This window comes from Maniola hyperantus, chromosome 18 (assembly GCF_902806685.2).
Source record: "Maniola hyperantus chromosome 18, iAphHyp1.2, whole genome shotgun sequence".
Lineage (NCBI taxonomy): Eukaryota > Metazoa > Arthropoda > Insecta > Lepidoptera > Nymphalidae > Maniola > Maniola hyperantus.
The window spans coordinates 3952398-3972291 of NC_048553.1; the positions used below are offsets into that span (position 1 = coordinate 3952398).

General features: G+C 35.9%; 1 protein-coding gene across 1 annotated transcript in view; it reads right to left on the reverse strand.

Moving 5' to 3' along the window:
* Positions 1 to 19679, reverse strand: part of Myo81F (Myosin 81F) — a 102356-nt gene extending 82677 nt beyond the window's left edge. The window contains exon 1 of the mRNA XM_034977823.2: positions 19450 to 19679. The gene's annotated coding sequence lies outside the window, so the exon portion shown is untranslated. The remainder of the gene's footprint in view (positions 1 to 19449) is intronic.
* Between the last annotated feature and the right edge of the window lie 215 nt (positions 19680 to 19894).

Below are 19894 nucleotides of genomic sequence, written 5' to 3' on the forward strand. Positions count from 1 at the left end.
TTCTAGTTACCAAAAAACCAAACAATGCATTGTCAGTTGCCAGTTGGCAGCGTTGCGTTGTCAGGTGGTTCGTCATAGATGTTAGCTGATAACCGTTGTTAGCTACGACAATAACGCTACGGTACGCTATAGGCACGGCAGCGGTTTTCAGTTAAGTTAAGCTATAGCGGACACATGTCTAGTAGGTAGAGGTACTATATTAAAGCGTAGCGAAATTGTATTTAATTTTGATAGTTGTGGCCATGTTGTGGCATAGGTAGGTACCTATTGTAGTTGTCACCGAGTCGCGTCTTACTACATTACATTGTTGATTTTACAGCTGAAACGGTTTCGTTTCAGGCGTTTTCATCTGGAAAGCCGTACATTCGCGAGCAGCGCTTGAATCCTTGTTCTCTGTTCGCACTTTCTATTGTTGTAGATTCTCGTTTAGAAACGCAACTGCCTGCAACGAACAAATCACAACTTACAATGTATTTAGTAAAGTTGTACAAAGCTGTGAGAGTTGCAGCTAGAGATAAACCAGCAACCAAGAAATTAAACTTTTTTATTCAGATACAAGTTAAGCCCTTGACCGCAATCTCACCTGGTGGTAAGTGATGATACAATATAAGATGGAAGCGGGGTAACCTGGAAGGGGTATGGCAGTTTTTACCTACACCCATATCCCTTTGGTTATTGCACGGCACCGCACCGAAACAGAAAAATAATGTAGGTAACATTTATTTTATGGAAGAAAGCGCAAAGAGCCTCAATGAAACGATATTTTCTTCTCTATAATATGACGTGTATGACTGTAATCTCAAGCCTGTGGAGGGTAATCGGATCTTCTAGAGGTAATCTCCGTAATAATCTACTTCTTAACAGCCACTGCATACGACCGCAAGGGCCGGGTCTAATTAAGACACTGTGGCAATCAATCCGTGTTAACGTTGCAGCGAGTGTACGCTCACTTGTTAAGTGTCCTATTACCTATTCATATCTTGTCTGCATAGTTATTAAAATGTTAAATTTCATTAATTTTTCTTCGTTAGTACTTACTTCACTTTTAACAACTTTGTATTTATTACTGAGATTATACTAACTAAATTACTTAAATAGTCTAACTTAACTAGATACACATTCTAGAGATTTTTGACTTTTTTTGTGTCTCACAATAAAACTGTAATAATACTAGACGATGCCCGTGGTTTTCTTGAATTTAAGGTCTTTAAAAATTCCCGCGGGAACTGGGATTTTTTTGCATTTCCAGAATAAAAAGTAGCCTGTGTCCGTCTCCAGTCATACAAAGTATCAGCGCTGTACCAAACGTCAAAATCGGTTATACGGATAAACCGGGACAAAGTAAGTAGACACACTTTCGCATTTATAATATGCAGTGATAATATGAGATTATTGTGCTTTGGTTCAAACAAAGAATGATCTTACATGGTAAAATTAGAAGTTATATTTTTCTGGCAGTTACATATGTAAATATAATTAACTATAATATATATCGTAAAAGGTATTATTACAGATACATATATATCGGTCTCATGTAATGAGTATTGCAATTTACTTATTAATTTTAAAAAAGAAAGTAAAGTGTTATAAAAAGTATAAAAACTCTTGCTTTTATGTTATACCTACTTAATTGATATTAAATAATTGTGTGTAAGCAATTAAGCACTAAAAGATTTAATTGAAATCGCATGATGTGGTTGAATTCGCAATTTTCGCGTCGTAAAACTACTGTGCCGTAAAAACGCTTAAAATTTTAATGTCGACAACAAAAAACTTTAATTTCGTTTTAAAAATGTTTCTTTAATTTCGTATTTCTTGTCAACAACATGACGTAATTAAAAGAGTAATTAATAAATGAACTTTTAATTTGTTCGTATGTTCCTAGAAAAGGTCTTTAAAATATGGGGCTCTTTGACTATCGCTCTTTGCTCACTCAGTCTGTTGTTTCAACCTTAATCTAAACATGTATATTAAAAGTAACGTGCCTAGTGGCTATATTGTAAACACAGCGTCCCATCAAAGAACAATAGGTAGAAAGAAGCACGTATACTTATAATGTTCTGCCAAAAACACTCGACGCAAGGGCCTATTTTGGAAACTGAATGGAGCCTGCATTGTGCGTGTTCGTTCACCTTATGACCCATTAAGTGAATGTTCAACTTCACCTGTTCTAACAACGATATGGTGTTTGGCTTTTGTGGGTCTTTGTTTTGACTATTATATAGAGTAGAATATAAAAATACCGTTTTTTACTAGTCACAAAGTTCCTAGTTTATTAAAGCGCTATTTTAGACCCTAAAATCACTCTTATTATTAGTCTGTGCCATGTCATTAGTCTTTACAAATGTTGGCAACCATAGAGGCAATTTCAACTTTAAAGCTAAGATATCTGTAGTACATTTATTTAGTAGGTACAAATTTTTACTGTATAATAAGTTGAAATTTTTTTTTTAAGTAGTTTATTTAAAGAATTACTTAGGAAGGATGTCCTTCAGAATTAATCCAGAAATTGACCCAAACCCGTTTCTTAAGAAACATTCCTTTAGCTACTACACTGCAGACCTGCAAATAATTCCACTGTAAATTGAATAAATCTAACCGCAGAATTTATTTTTCAACAAAAACATTAGACGCAATAAGCAAATTTTGAAATTGAACGAAGCTTCCGTTCGTTCACCTCTGACCTAATTAGCAATCCATCAACTTTACGTTCAGCTCTACCTATTTCAACCAAAGGTTCGTGTGGTTCTGGGATTCGTCTTCCGCACGACTGTATGTTCCAAACAAAGCTTAGAATATGATTAATAAACTCTCCAGAATATAGTTTGCTCGAAGCGGACGCAAAGTAAACAATCTCCTGACACGATACAACAAAAGTAAATATAAACAAACGGAATTTAGGACAGCAAGCGAAGCAGTACAACAAACTGACACGCGATAATTCACTTAAATCTACTGTTCGCCAGTACCAGCAATGTAAAGTGCTAATGAGTGATGGTCTAAGACAGAACGCGACAAACCTTTCCACTTAATAATTATATATCCAACAACATCCATAATATGATAATGTTATATCGTGTGGATACTGGTAGAGCTGGATATATCTCTCTTTGGTTTTTGAATATACTCGTACGGCGTACCTAGCTAGAGATTTCATTATCTATTTATACTTCTCCATAGATTTGTTACTTACTAGACTAGAATTAATGAATTAAGTAAAAAGAAAATGTTTGAGAAGCTCTGGGCTTACATTACACTTGTCAACAAAACATAACATAATAAATAAATACATAAATAAGACAAAAAGTAATCATTTTGTCACGTTCTAATAAGAGCTTAAATGCATTTATGATTTAGCTATCTCGCTTTAACAGTAATAGGGCTACGTCTACCTACACGTATTTGTTCTGAAAATAACAAGGTTGCCGTGTAACATATCGACAGATTAGGTACATATTATAATTTGTTATTAATTTCGGCCGTAAAACGCCAGAAAGGTCATATGACTGGAGAACCAGCGGTTTCACTGCTGTAAATGATTAGTACAAACTGAATTCACCAGGATGGAAAAAAAAACTCCAGGACCTTTAATCACAATCACTAATCAAGAGGTATCTAATGGTCACATACAACTCAATCCCTGTCAACAAAGGGCAAAACAAAAGAGCATCAACACACACTCACACACACACACAGAACTCAGACGCACACAAACACTCGACACAGTTCGCACGGGATTTTCATCAAGCTAACGAGCACTCCGCACCATATCTAGGCGTAGATACCTGCAGGCTGCAGAGTCTAACATCAATACTTCTAGTACGGGCACGCACAGTTCGATAACTTTAATGGTTTTCGTGTACCATTTCGATATTATAACGTGAAGTGTATAGAAGCACTCAGTCAGTAAAAAGCTTCTCGTTTCAAAGATTAGCGAATATGGTGACAATAATACGCCAGTCGTAGCTAGCTAGTAACATTGATATCTATTTTTCGTGGTTGTAAGTGAAGATGTATGAAGGAACTCGACATCGAATTCGATTTATCTTCTTCTATCTATATATATAAAAGGAAAAGGTGACTGACTGACTGACTGACTATCAACGCACAGCGCAAACTACTAAACGGATCGCGCTGAAATTCGGCATGCAGATAACTATTATGACGTAGGCATCCGCTAAGAGAGGATTTTTCAAAATTCAACCCCTAAAGGGGTAAAAGGGGTAGGGGTTTGAAGTTTGTATGAAAGTCTGTCAGTTTTGAAGTGTCTATAAAGAAGTTTTGTAGTTAATATTTTTGCAATTAGCATATGACATATTTTATTAAGCTCATATTAATTATGTTAAAATCTCATTATTAAAGATCAACCCTAAGGGTGTAAAATAGGGGTTTCAAATTTGTTTAGACCACGCGGACGAAGTCGCGGACACAAGCTAGTCTATGTATATATAAAAGGAAAAGCTGACTGACCTGACCTATGAACGCACAGCTCAAACTACTGGACGGACCGGGCTGAAATTTGACATGGAGATTGATAATCATGACGTAGACATCCGCTAAGAATTTTTGAAAATTCAACCCCTAAGAAGGTAAAATAGGGGTTTGAATTTTTTAACAACTTAACCTATTTCGTGGGTGTAAGCGAAAATGTACGAAGGAACTCGACATCGAATTTCAATTTAGAAACTATAACGGCACATACTAGAGGTTACAGGATATGATGCGTCGAGCTATAAGTGTGGAGTCTACCTCTCTGAATATTTCGATTTTTTTTATAATTCTGTACGCATATGGTAAAATGGATTCAAGTGTTTTAACCTACTTTTGGATATACTATACTGTACGAAAGCTCTTAATTAAGACTGTTGAAATTAATTTTTTTTAATACATTTCCAATTTTAAAGAAAAGGATTGTGAAAAAAAACTTACGTCATATTTTCATACATTCAAAGCCTTTTGGAAACAAGTAAAGTAAGTAGGTAACTATATTATGAAAAAGACGCTATTTTACTAAATCGTATATCAAATTACATACTTAAATATTGGCACAATAGTTCTGCACAAAAATGTAGGTAAAATTCTAGTGCCATAATTTTACCTGCATTTCCTTGAAGTCTACGCTGTTATCTTTCAATGATTTTTAATAAATATAATATATTACCGAGTCTGATGTCTTCAATGATAACCCATAAACTTGCTTGGTCACGTATAGTTAATAAGATTTATATGGTCACGTCAGAAGTGTAGTTACTTGTGTGTGGACATGCTTTATAACTAGTTTTACTAACTGTACTAAGTAGGTACATCTGTTTAAAAAAAACCGGCCAAGTGCGAGTCAGGCTCGCGCAATAATAATAATAATAATAATGATAATAATGTTATTTATTTCAGGCAAATTGTACCCATATTATTACAGAGTTCAAATATAAAATAAAATTAAATAAAATTAAATTAAATTAAATTTTAGATTCTAAGGTAAAAAATAAATGAGGGTTCCGTGCTACAGTCGTATTTTTTCGACATTTTGCACGATAATTCAAAAACTATGATGCATAAAAATAAATAAAAATCTGTTTTAGAATGTACAAGTGAAGACCTTTCACACGATACCCCACTTGATATAGTTATCTCACTTCGAAAGTTGAAAATATCAATTATTAGTTCATGACCACAATTTAATTTTTTTTGTATGATCTAACCCTAAATTCACGGTTTTCAGATTTTTCCCCAAATATCAGCTATAAGATCTACCTACCTTCCAAATTTCATGATTCTAGGTCAACGGGAAGTACCCTCTAGGTTTCTTGACAGACAAACGGACAGACAGACAGACAGACAGACAGACAACAAAGTGATCCTATAAGAGTTCCGTTTTTCCTCTTGAGGTACGGAACCCTAAAAAGGTCATTATACTCATATTCGAATCATTAAATTAAGATCATATTATTCTCAGAATCTGTGTTTCTATATAAATTGCTATTTAATAGTCGCTGGAAATGTCAAATCGTAGTAACATTAGAGATACAGTGATACATAATCGCAACACAACGGAAAGAGGCGTTTATTGAAGGTTCTTACCTCAAAAATAACAAACCTTTTTATAGAGGACTACAGTTGCAGTTAGAGGAGAGTACACGAGACCGACAAAACGTCACATAGGTATGAGTGACAGAGACAACGCTTTACAAAGCCGAAATCTCATTCTAAAGGTCGAGGTACTTATTTTCTGCCGCGTACTGTAGAGAGAGTAGACATTTAGGTTGAGAAAAAAATATCTTGTTAGAAAAAACTGGCAAAGATCGCGTCCCGACTGCCGCATAACATTTACGTGCCCTATCTTTACGAGCCTCCAGATTTGGGCCATCATAACACCAAAACGGCCACTTGACACAAACATCAACACGTGCTGGAGGCCCGGGTCAACACCCCCACCACGTGTTAACCTTTTTTAGGGTTCCGTACCCGAAGGGTGCCAACGGGATCCTATTACTAAGGCTCCGCTGTCCGTTTGTCCGTCTGTCTGTCAGCGGGCTGTATGTGAACCGTATTAGGTAGATTTTCACAGAATATGTATTTCTATGTCCGCTATTTAACAACAAATAAGAAATATTTCAAAATGGCAACCATGAAAATTAAAAAGTGCTATTTCTTGTACGATGGTACGGAACCCTACGGGTGCGAGCCCGACTCGCACTTGACCGATTTTTATTGGTCATAATTCGGCCATCATGTAATTATCTTGATTCGTCACACATGGATGTTGCGAACATTTCGCACGATTTGTTTCATCTTATAGACGTCTCTTTCATCATAATCCACCACGCTGGCCATGTGCGGATTACCTTTGAGAACATTATGGAGAACTCTCAGACATGTAGGTTTCCTCACGATGTTTTCCTTCACCGTTAAAAAAAGTGATATTTAATTAATTAAAACGCACATAACTCCGAAAAGTAAGAGGTGCGTGTTCGGGATCGAACCCCGACCTCCGATTAGAAGGCTGACGTCCTAACCTAGGCTACCAAAGCTTACAGGTTATATGTATAGTATGTATAAACTCCGAACGGGTTCGAAACTATCTTACACAGAATTAAAAGTAGGTAAGTTTTAACCGTTGTTTAACTATTTTTTTTTTTAAATATTATGGAGTACCCACAATTCGCCATAGTGCGTTGTACAAAAACCACAAATTGTGCCGATCATCCCTTATTGGACAATGGTCATGAACGCGATACTATAGGTACATTTAAGTCATTTCCTGTACGTATTCGTTAATTAAGTATTTATTTTTTACGTTGTATCTGTAATCGGGTAATTACTAATTACGTAGCCAGTGGCCACCTGTTTATCACCATAAAACAGGTTCCTAGGAAGTCGACAGCCCGGCACGAGCTTATTTGTAGAGCCGTACAAGGTTTAATCGCCTTTAGGGATAATAAAATTTGAACTATGTTGTTCTATGACGACCATGTTTGTAGTTTTATATTGTCTTGAATCTACATTAAAATATGTTTCCCTCATTTATCATGAATGTGTGGGGAAACTGACTTACTGACTATCAACGTAGGTTAGGTACGTCCTAAAACTTTAAAACAGTTGGATCTAGAAACTCGAGATTTTGCATTTAACTACTAACTCTAATACAGTGTTCTAATACAGTGGTTGAAAACAATAAAATGTATAACTTCTCGAAATTACTCTGCCATATTTTAATTTTGAGTACGTAAGTAATTATACCTTACAATATAATGTTTTCGTCCTTAATACCTCTAATTAATTAATTAATTAATTCCAAGGCATAAATTCCGGAGGGCACAATTAAAATTTTCCTTGTGGCACTGATGTTCACGCGAATGATACTGCGGTCGCAGTGATAACGATATCCCATGTCCGGTGGATATTGTCATATTATGGAAGTGTACAATGAAGCTATGAGAATTTAGTTAGATACTACCTAAAAATAATTCAGTTATTATCCAATTTGAAATGACTAATTTCCTTCTTTGCCGCCCTATCTCTAAAAAGCGAGTTATCGCCAAAAAGTGGGAATTTTCAAAAACATCAGTTTTTGAATAAAGAATGATATTAAATATTTATGAAGGACCAAGGTTTTTAGTTTGATTAATAGTAGTGGCGATAATCATAAACTACTTTTTTGCAGTTACCTAAACCACCCTAAACGCTTTTTGAAAAGAACGCCAATCCTTCAAAACCATCTATCTCATTTCATAAGCTATTGTACATAGTATGTATCCATACCTACTAGATGATGTGGCACGGCTTCGTCCACGTGGTTTTAGGTTTTTGAAATCACGTGGGAAGTCTTTGTCTTCTTTGATTTTTTATATGACTAAAACATCAAAGAAGAAATCCTAACAATGATAGATCGTAACACTTTCGCATTTATAATATTCGTGTATTAATATACTTACCTAACTAGTACCTACCATAATAGTCACGTATTTAATTAACGATATTAGAGATAATTAGAGCTGGCAGCTACCTCGGACAAAGAATTAGCCTAGCTATTCAAAGGGGGAATGCTGCCAGTATCTTCGGAACCTTGCCTAACCCTGACTCCTTTTAATAATATATTTTAGTTATAATATTATATTTTTTAAGGTTTTAGTTTTAGTTTAAATTTTTAAGATGTTCACTTTTAGATTAGTATCCTTTAGCTTATTAATTATATTTAATTAACGATACAATATCCAAATTGATAAACATAGAATTTAGTACACTTGGTTAACTAAAGTAGGTATATAATTATTCATAATAAATTAACACGTGAAGAGCAATCAAAATCTTTAACGACTCTTAATATAAACCTACTTATGTAACTCAATAATATTATGTTAACTGCTTAGTGACACTTCTGATTTCAAGGTGCAAATTATACGGCAGGTGATAAATCAAACCCGTTTCCCAACCAACTAGGTACCTGTGCTTACAAAAGCTGTAATATTTAACATTCTTTGACACCTGCCCTTAACCTTCACTGCTCTATAATTATGATAGCCTTTTGTAGCGATGCTTACAATGATTGATGCCGGAATCCCCATTTTTAGGGTTCCGTACCTCAAAAGGAATAACGGAACCCTTATAGGAACACTTTGTTGTCTGTCTGTCTGTCGGTCTGTCAAGAAACCTACAGGGTACTTCCCGTTGACCTATAATCATGAAATTTGGCAGGTAGGTAGGTCTTATAGCTGACATTCGGGGAAAAATCTGAAAATTATGAATTTGTGGTTACATCACAAGAAAAACATTAAAATGTGTTTCGAACAAATATTGCTATTTTCGACATTCAAAGTAAGATTGCTATATCAAGTGGGGTATCATATGAAAGGTCTTCACCTGTGCATTCTAAAATAGATTTTTATTTATTTTTATGCATCATAGTTTTTGAATTATCGTGCAAAATGTCGAAAAAATACGACTGTAGTACGGAACCCTCGTTGCGCGAGCCTGACTCGCTCTTGGCCGATTTTTTTTTTACTCTATAAGCAGTTGCGAAAAACTTTCGTGGACTGTATTTTTTGTTAGCAGGTGTAGAGGACTTTGTTTGCTTTTTTTTTGATGGACAGGTTTGCACATGGCTACCTCAAGATTTTATCTGATTGATACAGTGTAAAATGAAACGGAATAAATAACCTGTTGTAAGATACCCATTTAGATACAGTTTAGGCAAAGAGCCGTTTCAATGCAAAACGTATAAACCATTTTCTCTGCATGATAGGCTGGATCATAGGCAAGAAGGAAGTGCCACTGAACTGAGGAACACACGGCAGCAATAAAAATGAAAATCTCGAAGAAAAAAAAATATACAATGCATAATTCAGAAACTGAAGACGCTCGACGTGTGTCATTGGAACTTAAAGTGAAACCAGTCCAATCAAAAAGGAATCTTGTGATTTGGCTTATAATAACGTAATCTTTTTGAAACATCTCTAAACGTAAGTTGACAACTTAATACAGACAGATTAAGTACTAGGTATAATTTTTAATAACACAACAAACATCGGGTATATTATTGGGAATGCATTCAGGCAATAAAACCGCAGCAGGTAGTCGCATTAAAGGTCGGTTTGTTGCAAATTGCAAATCGATGTCTGCGCTGTTCGGGCAAAAAATAAGATATCCGTCCCAGCTGCGAGTCGAAATGTGGACGTGATAAAAATGTGGGTAGTTTATGTTCGATAAATTGCGATAACATCGAAGAAAAATACTTTTAAGAACGTATTTTACAATAAGTAGATAATTAGGTTTCGTTCGTGACATTCTGCCATCTTGAATCTGGGTTCAATAGCATTAAAACTTTTTGTAACTAACTATAATGTAAGTAACTATAATATGTAAGTAAGTAGTAGGCTGCCAGTACGTACTTGGCTGGCGTGGTGGACTAAAGTCTAAACCCTTATCGTTCTGAGAGGAGTCCTGTGTTTAGTAATGGGCCGGCGATGGGAGATAATGATAATTAACTATAGTTCTGTTAGTTCTTGTATAACGTTTGATTGGCTTCTATCACCAATGAAATAGCATCTACATATCCCCAAGCTTCTCAAAAGCAGCTATGTAGAATGTAGATACCCAAGCGTCTCCTATGAAAGCAACAGCATAGCTAAGATGCTGCGCTACATCTTGCAAAAAAAGCACCGTAGGCGACATTAACCAATGGGCATCCAGCCTTAACGATCGATGAAAATCTTCAAGCTCTCACCGATTATCGTCGGTCGTCTTCGATAGAGCATAGCAAAAGTTTATTTTTCTCTCGAGTAACGGAAGTTGACAAAGTAATCAATTATTTAACCCTTGGACAAGATTTAACCGCATCATAAACACATAATTAGTTATGCGTATCTTTCAATAAAAGCGTGACCAGCGGAGTCGAAAGTTGGAATTTTTTGTGTGAATATTGAGGTATAAAGTTTTTGTACATTTAAAACTGGTTTAATAAACTTTTTAGTTATAAAAAACAAAAGATCATGATAAGTTATTTTTATATTTCACTGGCGATATTTTTTGCTACCTATTAGATATACCCAATGACTTCTATGATAGTAGGTATACATAGAAATCATTGGGTATACATATCTAACGGTTGCTTGACTGCGATATCAACTGATCGTATATTATAAGCTATTTTCCGCCTCTGGTAAAAATGCAATTACGCATCCCGCACAAGGGCAGGTATGTGGGACTCACTGGCAATTTTTACAGCCATCAGCATACCCGCTAAAAACCCAGCGGTACCGTCTGCGTCAAGTCTAAGGCGTCTCAGGATCCCGGATATCGGATGCGACTGAGACGTCCTGACGTTGAACCGACATAGGTTTACACCCAATTCCTAAGGCGCGAGAACTGTGTTAATGCTTAAACATAACAAAATATAATATCTGTCCCGGCTTTACTCACGTGTGTAGTCGACGTTAGCCCGACTAGTTTCGAACCCATACGGGGTCCTTTTTCAAGGGAGTCCGTTCGCGCACGCGCCGCGGTTTTGACTGCGGAACGCACGTGCCCCGTATGGGTTAGAAACTAGTCGGGCTAACGTCGACTACACACGTGAGTAAAGCCGGGACAGATATTATTTAGAATGGAAATCACTCACGGTAGTTTAAATGCTAAAATAACAAAATATGATTTTTACATTTTAGAATTTTGTAGCACATAGTTAACTAAGAAAAAGTACCTATACAAATATAGTTACAATAGAACAAATAAGTACCTACATTGTACATTGTACCTTGTTCTACAAAAGTTCGGCCCAGCAACCAATTCGTTCCCTTTGTCGAGGTTCGAGTTACGGAAACATAATGTAACAAGTTATTAATCTTTGGAACCAGATATCGGACAAGGTGCATTTATATTTTTAAACAAGACGGTCAAGTGCGAGCAGGACTCACGATCTGAGAGGGTCCCGTCATGTTATCTATGTTATCAGAAAGTATGTACATATAGGATTTGAAGTTAATGATTTTCGGATTTAATACAACAAAACTTAAGCTAGCCTTATTTATTTACTATACAAATCATGCCCGTGTGGAATGGCGCCAAAAATATACTGGCTGCATTTCGGCGCTGGACAGCTAGGCTGATCCGTTGAGCAAAAAATGAGCCAGCCTTCTGTCACCAGGTAAAGATATAATCGCGGTGAAATGTCTCGTAATTTTTTTAGCACAAAGACTTCATAGCCTTCAGGGTCTCCACGGCAAACGGAACAAAAATGCAAGTATGCCTCTCTTATCGAGAGGCATACTTGCGCCGCTTGCCGTTTTCAGCCATTTCTGCTGCGGCTCCCGGTCTTGATGCTGTCTCCCTAATATGACACGGGGCCAATGTGTCAACGTGTCTTTAATTTGTGCCACAAGTCCCACCCGATTGCCGATTGTAGGTCACCGGAAACGGTCTACTATACTACACCTTTATACATTTTGATAATATTTCTTATCAGTTTTAGTATTTATGCAAATACGACTTGAAAAGCCGTAACTATCATTGTAACTTTTTTATTCCCATATTAATTAATATCAGCAAGCTTGTCACCTCAAATCCTTTTCGAGAAAAAAGGCAGTGACACGGGCAGGCAGACGGACAACAAAGTGATCCTAAATGGATTCTGTTTTCCCATTCTGAGGTACGGATCCCTAATAAGAACAGGCACGTGCAGTGTGCACACCTGCTGCGTAAGAAGGTTGAACATCTGTCCCATTATTCGGTTCTCAATATGGAAATATTTGGTTTAAGTATACGCAGTTATCGTATCTTGGATCGTTAACTTTTTAGGGCAAGAGCAAGTCTTATTACATTAGTTATTAACTTAAAAGTATTTGAATTGTTGCTGAGAAGATAGTTATTGGAAACGGAGATTTTTGACCGTCTGCCGTGACCTATCAAACAACTGAGAATTTCAATTTGATACAGTGGTTATGATAAACTGTCTAGATTAAAAAAAATGTAAAGCTATACAAAGTATCTGTTAAATCTTGAAATATGTAGTCACGTTAATTGAGTCACGCTAACAGCAATCTACTTTTCTAGACGAATTATTAAGGGAGTGGTAAGAGTATAAATAATAACTCATAATCTTTGGGTGCCTCACCAACCAGCGAAGGTTGGCAGTCTCCTGTCTACTCCTCACGAGGTGAAACAAAGTCGGCAGCAGTCGGATACTGGGCAGCCAGAACTTTTTCTGCGACCAACGTCTCTTTACCGAAAACTTTTCATGAAAGACATGGATTGTGAAGAACGCTACAGAAAACGAACTTATGTTCAGCAATAGAATTCTATCAGTTCAGATGACGACGAAGTACTCAATCAAAAAAGAATAAAAAAGGACGGCAGAAAATATTGAAGCACATGAAAAAATAACTTAGACGCTAATGAAGTTAGACATTTTCGTGTTGTTTCAGATAAAAATTCGATGATGGTGGTTGTTTATGGATATACGAGTAAATTGGAAATGTCGCGGTAACAAGAGGATTGTGAGAATAATTTCCTTTCACTGCTTACAAACAGATTGATTGTGTCACAAGCACAAATTAGACTTCTTATCAAATCATAATTTGTAAGGTTCCCTACAAGAAGGGTACCGGACCCTATTACTAAGCCTCCGCTGTCCGTCCGTCCGTCTGTCTGTCAGCGGGCTGTATCTTGTGAACCGTAATAGGTAGAGAGTTGAAATTTTCACAGAATGTATAGTATTTCTATATCCACTAATACAACATATACAGTTTAGTAAAAATTTCAAAATGACCGCCAAAAAAATTTAAAAATTGTTCTTTCTTGTACGATGGTAAGGAACCCTTCATGTGCGAGCCTAACTCACACTTGATTTTTTTTCCCATTCTGTACTTTCTTTATCTGGCGTTTCTTTAGAGTTTTAAATAACTGTTTTCTTTGTGCAGTTCTGTCGTCGTAGACTCTGTTTTGTCCTAAATAACAAGGTATTAAGCATAATTCCTTTTTTGATACGAGTTAGAAAATTTCGACAACAAACTTAGAGCCTCAATAGCTCAACCGGTATAGGAGTGGACTGAAAACCGAAAGGTCGACGGTTCAAACCCCGCCCGTTGCACTATTGTCGTACCTACTCCTAGCACAAGCTTGACGCTTAATTGGAGAGGAAAGGGGAATATTAGTCATTTAAAAAATGGCTAATATTTTCTCGACCCTAACTATCACCTTCTTAATAAGTTTTCTTTTTTATTCTGCTTGAATGTTAGCGATAGAGGTAAAATGAATGGGCCTGGCATACATTTCCCGAATTGAAGATTGAACACATCTTCAATGTTCAATGTTTGATTCTGATTTATATCAGAATCAAATTCTGGGAATCTGCTTATTAATTCGAAGAATGCAAAACACGAAACAGTTATAGCAAAAAAAATCGTCATACTCAGGTCAGGGTTATGAGTATACGGCCGTTCATGTGGGTATTCCGTATTACCTACTTTCTTAACACCGCTTACACAATCGCGGTTATTACTCAGATCCTTCTCGGAATCCGTTGTGGAACAAAACGTCACAACTCACCATTCACCTGATGGATTAGTATTGGTTTGATGACGTTATTCATTCTATTTGGAATTAAAAGATTGGCCAAGTAAGGTGTTTTAAATGTTTTGGCTACAATGGCTACATTGGGACCGGATTGCAATTCCTTGAAACGCAATGTGTGCAGAATTTGTTTGGAATTCGCACAAAGGGCGTTTTTGATGATAACAATATTTAATTGGGTATCTAGGTATAATACTGATATTATAAAATACATGTGATTGTGTATCCATCTGTCTGCTAGCTTGTCACGGCCCATCCGTTTAACCGATTTTGACAAAATTTGGTACAGAGATTTGCATACTGGGGAAAGACGTAGGCTAATTTTGGTCCTGGAAACTCAAAGAGTTCCCTCGAGATTTTCAAAAACGTAAATTCACATAGATAAAGTTGTGGGCATCAATGGAGAAGGGCATAGACTATTTTTCATCCTGAGAAATCTCATAAAAAGAGTTCATATTGGATTTTTAAAATCCTAAATTCACGCGGACAAGTCGTGGGTATAATCTAATATGGTGTCATCGTACTTCATGATATAGGTAGTCTTTTATGTAGATCTGAGAGCCCACGCTTCTTCTTCGACTTAGCGTTGTCCCACCTCGGTGGGGTCCGCTTTCCTACATTTTGCCGCCCATTTGGTCGGTCCTGAGCATCCGATTTCCGAGGTCTGCGCTTACGGCATCCAGCCAGCGCTTTCTTGGGCGGCCTCGGGATTGCCCACGAATTATTAGGCTCCACTATTAATTAACCTAAGAATTATTAGGTTCCATCTACAGAGAAACTCGACGCAGAGAGGTCACAATAAAATTGCCCAAAGTTAATTCAGTAAAACCTTTCTGCAATGTACAACTAAAAAGCTAATGGACTGACCTTTTATAGAAATGTACGATGCAACGGAATGCCCTCCCATGCCCATAAAAAGCAAGCGGTGGGAACACCACACGATGAAATTCTGCTTTGAGTTTTAAAGTCAGTGAAGTAAAGCAACTATGTGAGTGAGTATTTATTATTGTAAAGACTAACAATAAATAGCTATGAGGAAACGAATCTAGGAAGGAACTTGAAGATCATCGTCAAAAAAAAATCCGGTGTCCTAAATTCTCACTTCACTAATTTTGAATGTATACCATTTCAGAAGCATTTACGTTTACACTTTAAAAAACCCTTATACCTGTGGTTTTTATACAGGTACTTATACTATTAATAAATCAATCCTAATTATTATTTACTAGCGACCTGCCACGACTTCGTACGGGTAGCTTATTACAAATTTTCGCAAGGGATCTCTAATTTTTTTGAAAATAAAATATAGCCTGTGTCACTCAGGAATAATGCCAGCTTTCTAGTTTCTACTGGTGAAACAATTTTCAAAATCCGTTCCTTTCCAGAGATTACTTGCTACAAACAAACTTACAAACTTTACCTCTTTATAAATTATTATGCGATTACTATGTGTAGAAGTACAGAAGTGTGGATCAGATAGTACTTATCTATAGTTACTTAACTAGTTACCTACTTGCTCATTTTGATTATTATTATTTTGTCAAGTGATCAATAACTGTAAAACATACTAAAGACCTTTCAACTTGTAAAAGTTTAATCGTTGTAAAAGACAAATCTAATTCGATAATCATGCATATCAATCCCAAGATAAGATAAATCTCAAGATAAGAGAGAGGATTCCACGGAGGTCGGGTTCAGATCGTGAGTCACTATGATAACATGTCGCTAACCTTGTCTCGTGTTTTCTACGAGATTGTGACTCACGCGCATTTCATTCTTCCAGTTATTTTTTTGTTGTTATTATATTATTAGTTAAGGGGTGTCAGTATTCTAACTATACTGATACGGATTTGAATGACTCATTTAGTTAAATACGGGAGCTGAAAAATTTACTGGAGGATAATAAAGCTGAAGTTTAGATATTGAGCTTTGTTATTATTATATTAGTAAAGGGATGTCAGTATTCTTACTATAATGATACGGGTTTGAATGACTCATTTAGTTAAATACGGGAGCTGAAAAATTTACTGGAGGACAATAAAGCTGAAGTTTAGATATTGGGTTTTGTTGTTATTATATTAGTAAAGTGGTATTCTAACTATAATGAGACGGATTTGAATGATTCATTTAGTTAATAAATACGGGAGCTGAAAAATTTACTGGAGGATGATAAAGCTGAAGTTTAGATATTGGGTTTGTTGTTATTATATTAGTAAAGGGGTATTCTAACTATAATGAGACGGATTTGAATGATTCATTTAGTTAAATACGGGAGCTGAAGCGTGATTTGAATGATTCATTTAGTTAAATACGGGAGCTGAAAAATTTACTGGAGGATAATAAAGCTGAAGTTTAGATATTGGGTAGGTTCCGAATTTATTACAAGACCATTAAATTTTCACCAGACATTGCACCGCGATTAATAGCGTTATCTGGTGATAAATAGTACGTACACTATATCTAACTGTATCCCACACATTTTGTTTCTTACAAAATAAGGGATCTAGCTCTATAAGCAATTTTTTAAATTCTAATTGAAGAGGATTCACTTTATGCAAAAGTTCCTTTAATTTATGCCGCTGGTTAAGGAATTCAAAAAAAAAGAAAACATGCCTGGATTGATCGTAAACAAACTGAAATGCGCGCAATGCTTTTATATCTTCCCCACATGGGAAATAAATGTTCTTTCTTCGCAAAACGCTGCAAATGCACTCACAAAACATTATTGGATACTTTTTTGCATCGATGCGGCAATCTGCATCGAATGTGCAGTCAACCGTGATTGCGCCGATTAAAATAAAAAGTGCCTACTGCCTACCTCTATCAATGAGTACGGTTCATGTCCTGACTTCCTGAAGTTCCTGACAACTTGTTACTTGAATGTGGATTTTATCAAGAGGGCAATAGAAAGCTTTTTGGATTGACCGGAAATTATTTTAAGCTCCAATGATAGGCGAGCTTTTTGCTGCTTGCTTGTAAGAAATAAGTTAAATTGAGTTTAAATATAGGTTTCTCTATGAATCACGATAAATTTCGAGGTATTGCTTGCAATAAATATTTTGCCTAGGTAGGTAGGTGCTATAATACATATTTTATCTTCTTAATACAAACACTTCTTAACAAAAAGAAAACATTTCATTTTCAAAAACTTTTTTCGTTTTTTTTTCCGTTTACTCACCTACTTATTTCGTTATGGTTAAGTTCTTGTACACAACAATCGTAAGGTAATGGTATCTGTACCCATAGTGTTTCTTTGAAGTGTGAAGCCAGAAACTCACGAAGGAGGTCATAAATGAAGCGAGTAGATCAAGCTGAGCTCTCTGGCGTAGCCTGTTTATAAAAAACACGTCACTAAAAATTTCCTAGTTATTATTCGGATAATTTTACATGTCTCTGAGGTAAAACCTAGGATTTACCGAGCGGATTGCTGGTAAAAGTCCGAAATTAACGATTATCTCTGCCCAGTTCAGAATTTTACCATTAAGGTTTGGTAAATTCTATGTTTCGTACTTGGTTCGTGAGAGTTCGTGCTTTTACAGTAACACATCCTACATTTTAATGACGCACTATAAAAACCGATAGATTCTCAGCGAACTGCATCTAATGTGAATCGATAGGGAGGTAGATCGGTGCATGTTCTAATCATGAGGTTTTTTTTCTAATGATAGACTTGCACTTGACTAGGTCGGTACTCGGTAACTAGGTGTTACCGAGTAACGCCTGACTGAAAGCGCTGACAAGATCTAAGATGGAGTGGGCTTGTTAAGAAGATGGAAGATGCCTATACACTAGTGTTCTTAAGGAACTCGCTTTTGCCTGGAAGATGTCTATTCACTAGATTATAATAATTGCTATTACATTTGGCGTCACGTAAAAATACTTCTGCTGCACGACAGTAGCGGAGATGTGCCTGTTTACCTACAGAACTAGAAGATTGGCTGATGAAATAAAATGTATCAGTACATTTTACTCATACCTAATATATGTATAATAAAGTAGATAAAATATGCAGGTGTATTGGAAAAATCCAGGTGGAAATTCAACGAATCGGTAAACATAATATTGTAGGTAGGTAGGTAGGTATATGATTCGGATCTCGGGATTCCGAACCTGTTCCATTTTTAAAATATTGAAATAGGTACCTACCTACAGCTATTTATGTGTTTGTTTATGGTAAATACTAGTGTTGTGAATAAATAAAAAAATCGATAAGAAATATTATGTAGGTACCTAGTTAAATTTAATAGGTGCCTATCTAAGGTAAAGTAAGGTAAATGTATCTACATAGGGCTCTGAATCAGTTTTAATAAGGGTTGGACATAAAACTTTTTTTAAAGAACAAAACATGTTTAATAGTAAAACTGTTTTGGGTAATTTTGTTTTGAAGTGTTTATAATAATGCCAATCCTGGTTTTTGTACTAGCCACTAGGGCACATTAACTATGGAATTCTACAAAAACTAGCAACAGACCCGAATAATAATTTTTGAATGACAAGAGAATACTTATTTAAATGATTTTGCACAAAACAACATTAGTAAAAATGTATTGTTTGATATACTTAGGTAGGTACCTTACCTAACCAACCTACCTAAGTAGTTATATCAAACAATTCATTAGGGTCACACACGCTACCATGCCCATGCAAACCCCTAAATTATGGCTTCACATAAAATTTGGCTCGTCTGCGTTCTACCCTGTAACTTCAACCCTCGCGCTATATTTTTCGCCAGCGCAGCCCGGGCAAGGCAGCTGGTGTTGTGCCGTGTGCGGGACACGGGGAAAGACGACCATATTCATTCAATAATTTATTACATACTTACCGTAAATCACTTTATCAAAAATACAATTACGATAATTAGAAAATAATACGAATTTCATTCATATTTACCCTCATTAGTGAAGAAATCGTGCTCAATAAAAATAATTGTTGTATTGATCACATGTGTAGACAAAAATTTATAAAAAACAACAATCCGTTGGGGATAAAAACACTAAGTTAATCCTTAATTTTCTAAAAATAATCGAGTTTCAAACAAAAATTATTACACTATATTCAGAATACCACTAATCATTAGTTCATAACAACTAATTTTTTATCGTCACAACACTACACAACCCCTCACGAAACAACGAAAGACTGATTGATTGAACGAATGAATTTTGGTACGTGTATTGAATGAATGAGTTTTGAGTGATTGGAAATTGACTAGTCATTCGTCAACGCCATCTATTAGTGTCACAGAGTGCATTGAATATATTTAGGTGTATTCATGTATTACAAATAAAATTGCATTGTATCTCAATTTCTCCAACGAAAAATTATATACAATAGA